At 42.4% G+C, this 15,663-nt stretch overlaps 1 protein-coding gene across 3 annotated transcripts in view; it reads left to right on the top strand.

The window, feature by feature from the left end:
* Positions 1 to 4,751: 4,751 nt before the first annotated feature.
* The window catches only part of LOC140495713 (probable G-protein coupled receptor 174), a 28,776-nt gene continuing 17,864 nt past the window's right edge, over positions 4,752 to 15,663 (top strand). The window contains exon 1 of one of the 3 annotated variants that reach the window (XM_072594733.1): positions 4,752 to 5,046. The gene's annotated coding sequence lies outside the window, so the exon portion shown is untranslated. Of the gene's footprint in view, positions 5,047 to 5,442; positions 5,666 to 15,663 lie in introns of those variants that run through there. The other 2 variants (XM_072594734.1, XM_072594735.1) reach the window with 2 other exon arrangements.

The following is a 15,663-nucleotide window of genomic DNA, read 5'->3' on the forward strand; positions in this document are numbered from 1 at the left end:
ATTCACAATGTTACTGCACAGGTCTTCCTCTGTCTTAAGTATCACACTTGCATGGCTGCACTGACCGATTTAAAGGTACCATGCATTGAAAACTTGGTGCCACACAATATCAACATTTTATAGGAAATATTGCTCCTCATCACCTTACCATATCCCTTTGTTGGTCACTGTGTTACAACCAGCGAAGGAGAGGCGTAATAGTTCACTTATTTTCCCAGTTGTTTGATTTTAACAGAGAGTTTGAATACTGAAAGGGTGTTTTTTGCCAATTCATTGTGCTCCCATTTGTTTCATGATAAAGAATTAGTCAGGCAGGATTTCTTGAGTTAAACAAGTAATGGGTTCACTTATTTTGCTGAAACCCTCAGAGGTAAAGGTATTTAACAACTTAAAAGGTAAAAAAATGGCCTGCTTTCCACAATGTACAGGGAACAAAGAAATGGCAGAAGAATTGAACTGGTACTTCAGATCTGTGTTCACTGGGGAAGACACAAGCAATCTCCCTGAGGTAACAATGGCTGAAGGACCTGAACTTAAGGGAATTTATAAACACTCAAACAAACATGCAAGGTCACAGATTTGAGACTAAAGGAGAGTAACTGGAGCCAAACTAAATTCAATCGATAAATTAAGAAAAAATTCAGTGGTTGTCATTGTTTGGCTGGAGTGGTTGTGCCTTTGGTCCTTAAGTTGCAGTTTAAGGTTGATGTCTTCTACTTCTTCTAGAACTGCAGTAGTGGAAATGCTTCCTTTAACAGTTCTCTGCATGCAAGGATGTAGACCCAATCAAACTCAACAAACAGGGTGTTATCTTAGATGGAGGTAGAGAGAGACAAAACAGCAGTTTTTTTTCTCACAGCTGCTGGAGATCTCCGAACTCTTAGATAAACATTCACTAAGCTCGCTTGGTTAGATGACTTCCTCTTTGTCATCAGAAGTTCCAAAATATATTGTATATTCCAAAAGTAGCTTCCATTAGCTCATGTTTGTGCAATCATCTTCAGAAAATCAAGGTATTTTGTCAAGGCAATTAACTTCCAAATGGTTCATTTTTCCACAGCTGAATACTATAAATACTCCAATGTGTGTCTCCAGAAGACAAATTGAAAACTAATAATTGTCATGGACATGCCTTTGCAACTGTGGGAACCCATTGCATTTCAAGTGCATACACTGTGTACCCCTCTGAGCTCACCCTCCCTTTCAACTCACCAGTGGGAGCACAGCCTCAACCCTTTTGATACTTGAGTCACAATTCTCTAACAGCCTTCAAAAAGCATCCTTCAAGCCTATCGTTATTTGCTCTCTTACTTGGTTAGCTACTGTACCATTTATCATCTTTCTGCTTGGTATCATTCTCTCCTTTTCCAAGCGATTGAGCCATTTGTTATGTGCAAACTATTTCTTGCAGTGAGCAGTTCTAATGACCTACACAGATATTACTGTTTCCTTGACAGTTGCTCATTCTTTCTGTCCTTTTGTTCTAAATGAGTCTCTGCCCATTCCATCGATATCATCGGAATGTTTCAGTATATTTTTCTATTCATTTTTCTCTCACGCACTCATTTACTTGCTTTTTGAAAGCATCCAAGTCGCAACCACTTTGCTGTTCTATTCTCTGAACAAAGAAGTTCTCTTTATTTACGTATTGGATTTTATTTGTGAATTTTTTATTTATTTGTGGCACTAATTTTATGGTCTTTTGTAAGGAGAAATTTTCTTTCCACATCTATCCTGTCCAACCTATTAAGGATTTTAAAGACCTGCATCAAATCACATTTAAACCTTTTGAAAAGAAAAACCACAGCTTATTCAATTTCTCCCATTAGCCAAAATCTCCCAGTTCTTGTGCTGGCCTTGTGAATCTTTTTTGCAACTTCTATACTGTTTCAATGTCCTTTTATATAGCCTGTGAACCAGAAATGTGCATGTTATCTTCTGAACTCTGACCAGAAGTCTATTTGAGTTTAACGTAATTTCACAACTATTAAAATCTATACCCCTAGAAATTAGTTCCAGGCACAGTTAGCACTTCTCTTTGTTTGGCTTAATATTTTGTTTTATGTCTCTTCCATTATTTCTTCATTGATAATTTCCAGTTTTACTGATATTAAGCCAACTGACCTATAATTGCCAGGTTTTATTCTATCTACCTTGCGTATATACAAAATATTAGCTGTCCACAAGTCTTTTGGCACTAAGCACTCTTCAATTGACTTGTCTGTATGCAACCCAGCACCTATGTTGCTTTCTGTCTGGTTATCTTCAGTATGTCTAGACTTGGGGTTTTATCATGTTTTAGTTGTGCTAACTTGTTAATTATATTCCTCCCTCTCAATCTCAATTCTGCTAACACTCCCACGATGCTCACCCTCTCATAGAATCTCTACAGTGTGAAAACAGGCCATTCGGCCCAACAGCTCCACATCAACTCTCCAAGGAGCATCACACCCAGACTCACCCCCGCCCCCCCTCCCACCACCCTATCACTGTAATTCTTCATTTCCCATGGCTAATCCACCTAACCTACACATCCCTGGACACTATGGCCATCTACCTAACTTGCACATCTTTGGGCAGTGTGAGGAAACCTGAGCACCCAGAGGAAACCCATGCAGACACACGAAGAAAATGCAGGCAGTCACCCAAGGCTGGAATTGAACCCTGGTGCTGTGAAGCAGCAGTGCTAACCACTGAGCTACCATGTGCAGGTTCAACTGCTGATGTCCCGTTTCAAACTTAAAACCTGCTGTCACTCAGAACCACTTCTGGCAACCTCCACTGTCACATAGTTTCACTTCTTGGTGATGACAGTGTACAGTCGGAGGTAACATGGTGGATCCATCGCGTGTTGTGAATTCCATAACCTTCTTGAGCAAAAACTGAAGTGAAGTAAAGATCCAACTTTTTGCTATTTCTCTGTCATTTCTTGTAAGCTTAAATTCCTCATCCATTTGGTGGCCTACTTTTCTATCTTTACCTTTCATTAATTCTGTGACAAGAGATGATTTTCATATTTATTTATGCATTATTTGGGTATTATTTTCATAACTTACTGAACTTTGCATTTTCCACCTAGATTCTTCATACTCACTTTGGTTCCCAACCTTTCAGCATCCAGTAGATCAGGTATGCTTTTACCTACACTTAACAATAGCAATATTTATTCAGCCACAACCACCTAATGAAGGAGCAGTGCTCCAAAAGCTAGTGCTTCAAAATAAACCTGTTGGACTATAACCTGGTGTTGTGTGATTTTTAATACTGAACATTGCAACACGTATTTTTGATTCTCTTGTGGAACATATTACATTTGAAACTATTTACTTTTAAAGATTTTCTACCATTTTTCTCGCTCTTTGCTTTTTTTAAAAAGATTTTCTCCGGTGACCTTCTTTAGATCAAAACACATAAATCGATCTTCTCCAATTTCTCACCCTAGTCTTTGTCCTATTTGTGATAATCATCAATCTAACCTTGAGTCTTACTACAGGTAGTTCTTTTACAACACGATGGTTGTGTTCCAGTGTAATCCCCCTATCATAGAAAAATCGTGCTTTAGAAACAGCACTTAAAGCATTGGTGACACAATTGCATTACAGCCAACACATATTTTAAAAGTTCACACTTTAGAAACAGTGTCCCGAATTATCAATTGTATTACAGCAAATTTGCATTAATGAAATGCATGTAATAGAAGATTGACCTGTATATTGTGATTGCTATTACTAACATGCTCCCTTACTATTGCTTCCCCTATCTGTTCTGGCTCATTAACCAGTAGAAATTGCAGCAGTGGTCCATTTATGTATGAGGTCGTGGAGTTATACAGCACGTAAACGGACGCATCAATCCAAATCGTCCATGTTGACCAGTTTTCCTGAACTGATCTAGTCCCTTTTGCCAGCATTTGGCCCCCATCCGCTGTGGGCATCTTACTTAATTAGAAAGGTAGCCCTCACCCCCAGTATTAAAACTCAAAAGTTAAAACAAGGAACTGCAGATGCTTAAGATCTGAGACAAACTGGAGAAACTCAGGAGGTCTGGCAGCACCTGTGGGAAGAAAGCAAAGTTAATGTTGCAGGTCAAAAGGTCAATTCAACGTTTCGTTCTCCAGGATGCCTACAGACCGTCTGAATTTCTCTAACAAATTCTATTTTTTGTTTCAGATTTCCAGCATCTGCAGGTCTTCATTTAACATTCTATTTCCTGAAACTCAATTCCTTTTTTTGCTGAGCATTCGTGGGGTGGGGTAGTTCAAATCTGTCCTAACTATTTGGATATTTTCTAATAGCTCAATTCAGAGATGTTATGACACACTTCTACAGCAGGTGGGACTTGAATCTGGAACTCCTGACTCAGAGAAAGGGTCGTTACCACTGCACCACAAGAGCCCTGTCTCATAACTATTACTGCTACTTATCTGCGGTAGTTGTGCCTTAAGTTGGTCCACTACTGTACATGTCAGGAAGAAGGATGCCTTCTTTTAACTCAATCCATATGGATTCTGTATCTGTCTTATTGTCAATTAAATCCTTTTATTCTGCTATTATGTCAACTTTAATCAATGCAGATAGTTTCCCTCCCTTCCTCCCCGCTGTTCCTAAATGTTGTCAGCTGCAATATTTCGTTGAGAATCGTATTAAATGGAAAAGGCGAAGAGAGAGAGAGAAAAAAAACCCTTTGCAGATTCTCGGAATTACTCATGCATTATTCAACATCCCACGGAGTTTTAACACGAACAGCTCCAACTCTGTTTCTCTCTCTCTCTCTCTCTCTCCGCCCGCGCAAAAAAAACAAACCTTGCGCCGTTTTTAAAGTGAAACTATCCAGCCCCAGCTCCAACCTGTCAGTCGAACGCATTTCTTCAGAGGGTTGAGGAGGGCAAAAGGTGCTCCAAGGGTTTGACCGTCTGCTGACTGACAGCACCGAGAGAGAGAGAGACAGACAGACAGACAAGAGACTAGTGACCGGGAATAACAGGAGATGGGATACCGTTACATATTGAAGCAGTGGCTCTGATGAACAAGCCTCACTCATAAACTGGTAAGTTTTGGTGTGCACATTGATGGGCAAGATGCACATTTTATTTGATCCAACTCCTGTTTATTTCTGCAACACTCACCTTCCCCCCCCCCCCCTTACTCTGAATTAGGGAAATGTGTTAGAAAAAAAATGCTGGGGATTTTTTTTCCCCCTTCCCTTCTGTCTCTTATTTTCAATCTAGCTCCATCCAACCGCACCTCTATTGCACATTGAAACTAACACAAAAAAGGGCGGAGGAGCCTGTGCAAAAAAAAAGACATTGAAGACATCTCGTGTCAAAAAGAGAGAATTCTTTTTTAAAATCCCCTTTCCGCCGAGGACTTTAGCAGCGAGTGAAACTGTCAGCTCCCCTGGTGTGGAATGAAAGTCCCGCCGTTTCTTCGCTTCATTTATACATGAAAACCGCTGTTCTGTGTGTGAGCCGAGTGGAACACCAACAACATCAAAAAAAAAGGAAATGTGAAATGTACAGGCTTCACACAACTCACTCGGCTCTGCACCTCACAGAACCACAGCCACCCTTGTTGCTGGTGTCGAATTGAAATCCCACAGCGTTTACTGCAAACTGCATGTCAGGCGTTTGTGAACCTCTCTCTCTCTCTCTCTGTAGCTCAGGTCGGTAAGTGCCTTTTATTTTTAAACATTGAGGAAGCCTCGAGATTTGGAATTATCTTAGCAAAACTTGGATGAAGGAGGCCAGTTTAGGCATTGTAACGCGTTTAATTAAGTGATGCAATTTTGCTCCTTCCTGGATTTGCCTCGGTGTGGATTTGAAAATCTAATTGTTTACCTCAGGAAGGTTACTGCCGCAGACAGTTAAACTATGGGGTCCACGCTTTGCAGTGAAACCCGTCCAATAGTACCCACTCCAATAAGTAACTAATTACCAACCGAGCTCCTGAATCGCGAAGTTTGGGAGTCACTCCAGGTTTATCAAGAGCAAACTTTGAATGGTTAATGCCTAATGCCAAGGGTAAAAGAAATTCAGTATGCCGTGTGTGAAATATCCAGTTTATTCCATCATATTGATTCAAATCAAATGTTGCCTTTCGCATAGTAGGATATAACGAAGAAGTGATGTTGAGATCATTGAGTTATCGTTCAAAATTTACCTAAAATTTATATTTAGCCTGGTTCGATTGCAATTGAATAGCCCGGCTGGCTGAGGGCAGGTTTGAGGGGCATCCTGTATAGAGACCAGGGTTATTGAACACGGCAACATCATACTGTTATTTAAAAAGTTCCTGAAATCATTAAGTGGAATAGATTAATTTTTCTATGTACTGTACAGTGCATCTTAGCTTTGTGGCACTGAAACACATCCTGTAGTAAATGTGCACGGTGGCTGTGGTTAGCACTGCTGCCTCACTAGGGGTCCAGGTTCAATTCCAGCCTTGGGCGACTGTCTGTGTGGTGGTCGCACATTCTCCCTGTGTCTGCATGGGTTTCCCCTGGGTGCTCCGGTTTCCTCCCACAGTCTGAAGAGGTGCAGGTCAGGTGAGTTGGCCATGCTAAATTGCCCATAGTGTTAGGAGCATTAGTCAGAGGGAAATGGGTCTGGGGGGGTTACTCTTCGGAGGGTCGGTGTGGACTTATTGGGACGAAGGGCTTGTTTCTACACTGTAGGGAATCTAATCTAAATGGCTTGAGTTCCTTTTGTTGGACAGTACAACTATTTTGAAGTTAAGAGGGTGATCCTTGAATCCCCTTGAATAATTCCCCACCCCCGACTGAATTCAAAGCTTGGCCTCAATCTTTGGTCAGGTTGCATCTGGAATATTGCCTTCAGGTTGAAGGATATACTGGCCTTGGCAGAACAGGTTCAGCAGAATGACACCAGGGGTTGAGGAGTTAGTTGTGAGGACAGGTTGAGCAGTCATGTATTCTCTTCGGTATTCTTTCAAAGATTGATGTATGATCTGAGCCAAGTTGTGTTAAAAAGGATCAACTAAGCAAGGGAGTTAGGAAACTCCTCTTTAGCATGGTCGTTAGTATCCCTGCTTACCACTGTGGGGAAGATCAGCCTGCCATTCCCTGATGGGGAGTGGCTGATTTCTGTGTGATAGACTGTGTGTAAGTAAAGCTATGTTGTTTAGAGAGGGCTGTTGTGGCAAGGGGTAGTGTCATAGAGTCATGTTGCATGGAACAGACCCTTTGGTCCAATCAGTCCACACTGACCGTAATCCCAAACTAAACAAGTTCCACCTGCCTGGGCTTGGCCCATGTCCTTCCAAACCTTTCTTATCTGTGACCTTATCCAAATGTCTTCTAAACATTATAACTGTACCCGCATCCACCATTTTCTCTTGAAGTTTATTACCCTCATGAACCACTCTCTGTAAACAAAAATGGCCCCTCATTTTTTTTTCTCTTCTCACCTTAAAAATATGCCCCCTAGTTTTAAACTCCCCCACCCTAGGGAAAAGACATCTACCATTCACCTTATCCATACCCTCATGATTTTATAAATCTCTATAAGGCCATCCCTCAACCACCTATGCTGCACCCTGCCTCTGTGCTGGGATGCATGGGTTCAAGTCCCACCTGCTCTGGAAGTATGTAATAACATTGCTAAACTGGTTGATTAAAAAATAGCAATAAGTAAGGGTATTGAGGAATCTGGTGATAAGGCAGTTAAATGGGGCTGAGGTAGAAATTAGCCACAACCTAATTGAATGATTGATCACTTTCAAAAGTTTGAATGACCTATTCCTGTCACTATGCTGTACAGATTTTTTTCAGAAATCCACATATACCTGTACATTGAGCATTCAGACTGACATGCTGATAAACAGAAATAGAAGTACCTTTCGTCAAAACCATTTAATCTTTCAGAACTGAAGTAGAGAATGAGACACCTTGGTTCAAATTTTGTTAATAGAGCTGACTAAATAGCAGTCCATTATCTCTCAAAACTGCCTTTAGATAAACTTCACCATGTAAAAGAAAGTACAGTTCAGTAAGTCAATAATGCTGAAATAATGTTCATTTAAGGTTGAGCAAGTGTCTGAGCAGAACTCCGTCAAACTGTTTCAAAGAGATTATAAATTGCACAACAAAGCAAGCAACAGACTGAATATTAGTAAGGGATATGCTTCTGAGTTGAAGTTCTGCAATACCAAGCGCTTGTGTAGTTAAGAAATGGATTCATGTTAGACTTTACCTAATTGTAATCTTTTTTCTAATTACCACACAGATGTAAAAGTAATTCTGCCAAATCAAAACAGATCAATTCAGAAAAGGGTTGGCAATGCTACAACGCTAAAATTTCACTAACACTGCGTGGGAAAATGTTTGGTTTCTTGGATGCGCATCTTTTAATCATGCATGGGGTTCAAAGATGGAAAGACTGTTTTTGGTTGTTTTATTTTGCAGAATTCTCTTTAACATTTAGCCCTTTGAACTCCTTTCTGTTATGATTATTCTAAGCTACATGTTCTTCATGCCACAATACTGAGATTAATATTGACCATTGTCAGTACAGCATTTTACTCATTTGATATGTGAGTATGAACTGGAGAAAATAACTTAAACTAGCTTCAAAGAGCAAGATCCGTGTAAATAGAATTATCAGGGGACAGTTTATTAATTACAAACATAATCTTTATTTTCAATCAGAATATCCATTATGGACAAAAAAAATTACACGATGCAGATATCTAATAATCTAATGAATGCAAATGACTCATTACTGCTGCCTTAATAAAATAACTTTTGGAACTGCATTGACAGTTCTTCATCAGCTGACTGAATAAAAGGAAATAAAGTATATTAGTATTCCAGTCAGACTGGCACAGATTTAATGTACATAAAGTTTGTATTGAGTAGAACAGTCTTAAACCATGGAGAGAACAGGGTCATTATCAAATTAATAAATTCTCACTGGATATTCAAAACTAAAAAAAAAAGTGCTTTAGAGCTAAGCTAAAACAGGGTTCAACATTTGGCAGATAGTGGACATGCTTACTTATCCCTGCGGAATGACAGTAAACACAAACAAATCAGCTGGACTTCAACTGTTAATGGTAATGGAAAACAACAATAACAGTTGAAAGGGAGTTTAAATCGAGCCATATTGAGCATGCATAGGATTTCATAGCTTCATAAACACACTGTATATCATTGGATACAATAAGCTGGAAAGTTATGTCACTATGCAGATTCACATACCATTGACTTTCAGATCATAGGCATGCTGTCAAAGGAAGGAAAGCGAAAAAAATTAGACCCTTCTATTTCAGGAACTGAGTGAATTGAGAGAAGACCCAGCCAGAGGTGCTGATCATGCAATTTTTCTTTATAATTGATCAGTTACAGAATGATATTTGTAAAGGTATTAATCTATGGCTTATTTTCCACATCAAAGGTTGTGTCAAATATATAAAGAAAATGAATTTGCACATTAAAGGTGGGTGGGGAAATTCAACCAATAAATTTGAAACCATGTCAACAAAAATCAAGTTTTAGAGTATCATATTTTTAAAGTCTTCATTCCATAGTCTACCTTCATCGTAGTCTTATTATTGATCAAGAAAATATATGTTTACCAAGGTTGTATAACCTAAATTTCGCAGCCCCAAGAAGACATCAGTGAAGTCAGGACCTGGTTATGATAACATTGGCACCAACATTCAAGCACAGTTTGACTAATGTTCCTTTTGTAATCACAGCCTGAAACAAATGGTTCACCATACTCCTTAAATAGGTTCTCTGGGCAGTATTATATCTATCGGTCTTCCTTTTTATAATTAAGGGTGCATTTATGCACAATCTTCTGTGAAACTAGAATGGTTCCTGCTTCAAAGCATAAGCTGAAATTCCAAAGTTTTTGTGGGCAGAGGGGAGAGTAAAATTGGTGTGTGAATTTGTAAGTGCAGTATTGATTTTAACCACTTTCGAAATACCAAAAGAAGTGGGTGAGGTCTCCAGCTCACCCTCTTCCTTTAACAGCTTACATTTCTTGACTGTCTGGGAGATCCCCTGACCACCCAGCATCCCCACTCAGTGGGTTTATGGCTGAAGGTTTCAAATTGTCAAGACAACAGTGGTCATCAATTCTGGCTGGAATTCCTGCATCACTTCCTAAAGGGGGGGGAAATGACATCTTGAGTTTTCCTCCCTCAGGTTGGCAAGGCACTTGATCAAATTTCCAGCCTGTCAGCAGAATGGGTGTCTCAGTTACACTTTATAGGTGTTCGCCACCCACCCTAGATATTGCAATGGCCTGATTTTCAGCTGGGACCCTGACCAGTGCTGACAGAGATCCTGCCACTGCTTCAATAGACTGAGTGGATGTCTAGAAAGCTTGGGCATTTTGGCATGACGGCGAATACCCTTGCCAACTTTTATAGGTACACAATCGAGAGCATTCTGTCTGGATGTTTCACTACCTGGTATGGCAACTGTACCATTCAAGATCAGAGACGGTTACAGAGAGTGGTGAACTCAGCCCGGACAATCACAAAGGCCAACCTCCCATCTATAGAATCCATCTACCAGGCCCGCTGTCAAGGAAAGGCCACCAGCATTCTCAAAGATCCATCCCACCCTGGCAATGTTTTTCTACAACCTCTACCACCAGGGAGAAGGTACAGAAGCCTGAACACATGTACCAGTGGTTTCAAAGCAGTCTCTACCCTACTGTTGTTAGAATACTGAATGGACTCACAAACTCTTAACATTCGCCTGGACCTGTGTTTTTGTTTTTGTTTTTGCTGCTGTTTACCTTCTAGTTACTTATCTATGCTACTTAACTCTGTGATCTGCCTGCATTGCTCGCAAGACAAAACTTTTCGCTGTGCCTCGGTACATGTGACAATAAATTCAAATTCAATCAGGCTGATTTTTAGACACACCACGTATCTCAGAGTGGAACTGTTTTCAGCATTTTGCTATCAATGGGACAGGTTAAGCAGAACCATTGGAAGGTTGTTTCGGGTGTCTCAATTAATTCCTCAACTAGTGGTCTTTCCTATTGATAATGCTGAAAACTTGGTAAGGTGGCAATGTTTACAAAACTTTAACATTAAGTTGTCTCCACTGCATGGAGCTCCATCTTTGATAGTTCCAAAGTCGAGTTAACTGTCTGAACTAGGACATGGAGGTCCTGGGCCTCCTTCACCGCCGCTCCCTCACCACCAGATGCCTGGAGGAAGAACGCCTCATCTTCCGCCTCGGAACACTTCAACCCCAGGGCATCAATGTGGACTTCAACAGCTTCCTCATTTCCCCTTCCCCCACCTCATCCTAGTTTCAAACTTCCAGCTCAGCACTGTCTCCTTGACTTGTCCGGACTTGTCCGACCTGCCTATCTCCTTTTCCACCTATCCACTCCACCCTCTCCTCCTTGACCTATCACCTTCATCTCCTCCCCCACTCACCCATTGTACTCTATGCTACTCTCTCCCCACCCCCACCCTCCTCTAGCTTATCTCTCCATGCTTCAGGCTCACTGCCTTTATTCCTGATGAAGGGCTTTTGCCCGAAACATTGATTTCGCTGCTCGTTGGATGCTGCCTGAACTGCTGTGCTCTTCCAGCACCACGAATCCAGTATTTGCTTTCCAGCATCTGCAGTCATTGTTTTTACCTCAGTGGTTCAGACCCAGTGTAGTTGTTCCTGTGAATCCGTTGCAATGAACTCTTTTCAAGCTGCTTGGTTTAGGCAAAATGAAGGAGACAATTAAGAGATAGCAAAAATTGTATGGGAGCCAAAGCTTACTAAGATTATATCTTGATTCAAGATGGATCCCGGATATATATTAGGCTTCTTAGTAAAATTGAAACCCAAGATGCGAAGGTGTAATTAGCAGTTTGGTTACAGAACTGGCTGCAGGATAGAAAACAGAGTTGAGGTGACTGGCTGCTTTTGGTCTGGAGGGGTATATACAGTGGAGTTCCCCAAGTTTCAGTACTAGGACAGAACGTGCTCCGCTTTTATGGCAGCATCTGTGGACAGAGAAACAGAGTTCCTGTTTTGAATCCTGTGTGACTCTGCTTCAAAACTGGGTTCCAGGTTTCAAAGTTAGACCCAGAATGTTAACTCTGTTTCTCGTTTCGCAGATACTGCCAGACTTGCTGAGTTTCTCTCGCACTCTATCTTTCAATTTAAGATCTCTCGCCCTGTTTGCCTTTACTTCAGTGCTAGGATCATCATAGAATCTCTACAGTGTGGAAACAGGCCCTTCAGCCCAACAGGTTCACACTAACCCTCTGAAGAGTATCCCACCCAAACCCATTTCCCTACCCTATTACTGTCCCTGACTGATGCACCTAACCTACACATCCCTGAACACTATGGACAATTTAGTATGGCCAATTTACCTAATCTGCACATCTTTGGATTGTGGGAGGAAACCAGAGCACCCAGAGGAAACCCACGCAAACACGGGGAGAATGTGCAAACTCCACACAGACAGTCACCCGAGGCTGGAATCTGAGTGGAGACATGCTTTGATAGAAAGAGTAAGAAGAGACAATCTGGGCTAAATGGTGCACTTTTAAAGGGAGTGGAAGAAACTGGACATATTTATATCCAGTTTTTTGACAGTGACAACACAGGTTAACAAAGCATATGGGCAGCACAATGGTTAGCACTGCTGTCTCACAGCACCAGGGACCTGGGTTCAATTCCACCTTCTGGCGACCGTCTGTGTGGAGATTGCACATTCTCCCCGTGTCTACATGGGTTTCCCCTACAGTCCAAAGATGTGCAGGTTAGCTGGATTGGCCATGCTAAATTGCCCATAGTGTCCAGGAATGTGCAGGCTGTGTGAGTTAGCCATGGGAAATGCAAGGTTACAGAGATTGCTTTTTGGGGTACTCTTTGGAGAGTCGGTGTGAACTCAATGGGCTGAATAGCCTGCTTCCAGACGGTAGGGATTCTATGATTCATATGAATCCTGGACACGACAAGTTGAGGCATTGAATACAAAAATCGGGAGGTTATGTTAAACATTAATTTGTTTGGACCACATGGTATATCTGTTGGTGTTTTCTGAGCCCTTTAACAAGGAAGGCATCGAAGTTAGATTCACAAATACCTGATAGGAGGATGGTATGCCATGATAATCCAAACAGTGACTTGAGCTAATGAATTTGCCAATTGAAGCCAATTTTAAGGGTTTATTTTGAATTTTGCCAGAAGTGCAGAGTTCAGAACCAAAGCTGTGCCAGATACCTGAAGGCAGCCAGCAATTGCTGGTGGTCATCGTGTTAGCCAGCTTGCCTTGGATGGGAGGATAGAGCAGTTTAGGCATGGGACTTCAGTGCCAGGGGTGGGGGGGCTAAGGTGCCAGCACAGGGTTGGTGTGGGGTGTGTCACCATCTGGGAACTGCTTCAAATGGCAAGGAAGGGGGTGAAGCTTTGGTAGAGTAAAGAAGCTGCTTGGTAATAACTTCTGTCGACTGAGAGTGCCCACTTGCCAAGGCCATTGCCATAGGAGGAGCCGATGGCAAGGTGGTGAGTGAGTGAGAGAATGCTGCAGCCACAGGCAGCAGGAAGGCAGCAGTCTCAAAGCCAACTGGAGTAGGGATGAAGCAGAAGGGTGCAGAGGGCACTGCCAACAGCGTCCTCCTAGAATACCACATCATAGAATCCTTACAGTGCAGAGAGAGGCCATTTGGCCCATTGAGTCCACACCGACCCTGCAAAGAGCATCCCACCCAGTCCCACCCCCTCTCCACATTTCCCATGGCTAACCCACATAACCAACACATCGTTGAGCACTCTGGGGCAATTTAGCATGGCTAATCCACCTAAACTGCACATCTTCAGACTGTGGGAGGAAGCCAGAGCACCTGGAGGAAACCCACACAGACACAGGAAGAACATGCGAACTGCACACAGTCACCTAAGGCTAGACATGAACCCAGGTCCCTGGTGATGTGAGGCAGCAGTGCCACCCCATCTACCATCAGAGGATAAGCTGTCTTCAAATACTAAAGCTGCAGGGTCACTGAGGATTGCACAGTTCTGGGTGGCCATTACAAATCTGTGTGCCATGTTGGAGGTGCTAACAGTTACTGCATTGCTAAACTACTACACCATTTGATCATCCAATAACCTACTGGAAGCCTGTGTGAGATCTCCCAGTCCACTATATTGGTGGATGAAGGCAGTGACTGATGCCCTCTTTGAGATAGTCAGGCAATTATTATTAGAACAAAAATCTGAGAGGGCCGTTGCTGGATTGCCGCAGCTTCTCAATGTGAGCTGCTACATTCTGTGGAAATTTCCAATCCCCTGGACTAGCCAGCAGTCTTCATCTGCAGCTATTGCTAATGTGTACGCGGTTTCTGAAAGCAGCTGTCATTCTAAGTGCCAGCCTTGTCAAACCCCACAGCTGCACATGGTTAAGGCTGGACACTGGGAAACAAGGGTGACCCAGTAAAAAGGTGTCTGCTTCCTACTGTGAGGATCCCACATGGTGTTGATGACAGGTTCAACGCTTGGCATGGGACATGAGTACTGAGAAGGCCACTTATCTCTTAATATTGTGATTTAGATGTCTTAATCAACTGGGCTGGAGATGTCCAGTAGGCCCCTTGCATATCGTGGTTTATGATGCAACCTGGCACTACAGCGGGTTAGGCTGCTGAACTATGACCTTGTAGAGAAAAGTGATGCTTCCTTTGATATTGTAGATACGGAGAAAACTGTTTGCCAGCCAACACCTCACTAAGGAACTCAGGAGTGATGTGATGGATGGAGCAGAGCCTCTGAACGCTGCAGGCACCACTTGCCACTTGCTTTTCTCATTTCAATAAAGTGTTAGCCTTTCTGCTGCACTGTTGTCAACTCCTCCCCATTTGCCCCCAGTAAAACCAGGAGTCTCCAGCATGGGGAAATCCAAGTTGTACAGCCCCTCCCAACTTGTAAGTCAAGGGACTCCTAATGTCCTGGAGAGCCACAAGGATTTAAGTGCAAAACACAGAAAGCTGAGGAAGAAGACATGTCATCTTTCCTGAGCAGGCTCAAGTAAAGCCAGCAGGGAAACTTGTGGGGGCCACCTGAGATCTTCCTCCAAACAGTTTCATTCCTCAGGCCCTCAGCTGGTTTGCTGTAGTCAGGAGCAGGGCCTCCTACAGAAACAGCGTTGTTTGAAGGCAGCAGATTTCCTGCATCAGCAGCTATGACACCACATTGAAAGAATGCTGGCTACCCTGTCAAAGAAGCGCCAGAACCTCTTGTACCATCCCATGATGCTTCATCCTCTGCTTCTCTGCCCTCCATGACTGGCTGACCATTCCGTCTGCTGCCAGTTAGTTGGCCAGCCAGCATTATATTGGATTCTCCGGGTCACTGGCCTGGCAAAGCAGCAGCAGCACCTCCTTCCTGTCTCAGGATCTCCAGCCTACATGGCAAAGCCCAAAGAGGGAAATGACTAAACTTTGAAATGAATGGACTCCTCATACTGTGACTCCAGTTTCAAGTAATAAGATGAGTTAGGGCAGTATGAGTGACTTGTGAGCTTTACTTGCAAGGATTTTCCTTCTGGGATTATGTCTAATTCTGGATGTCACACTTAAGGAAAAACCTGAAAGCTTTAGAAGGGCTGCAGAAAAGAAATTGTTCCAAAAGTTCAGGATTCCAGTTGCGTGGAAGTGTAGGAGAGGT

Source organism: Chiloscyllium punctatum, chromosome 25 (genome assembly GCF_047496795.1).
Source record: "Chiloscyllium punctatum isolate Juve2018m chromosome 25, sChiPun1.3, whole genome shotgun sequence".
NCBI classification, from domain to species: Eukaryota; Metazoa; Chordata; class Chondrichthyes; order Orectolobiformes; family Hemiscylliidae; genus Chiloscyllium; species Chiloscyllium punctatum.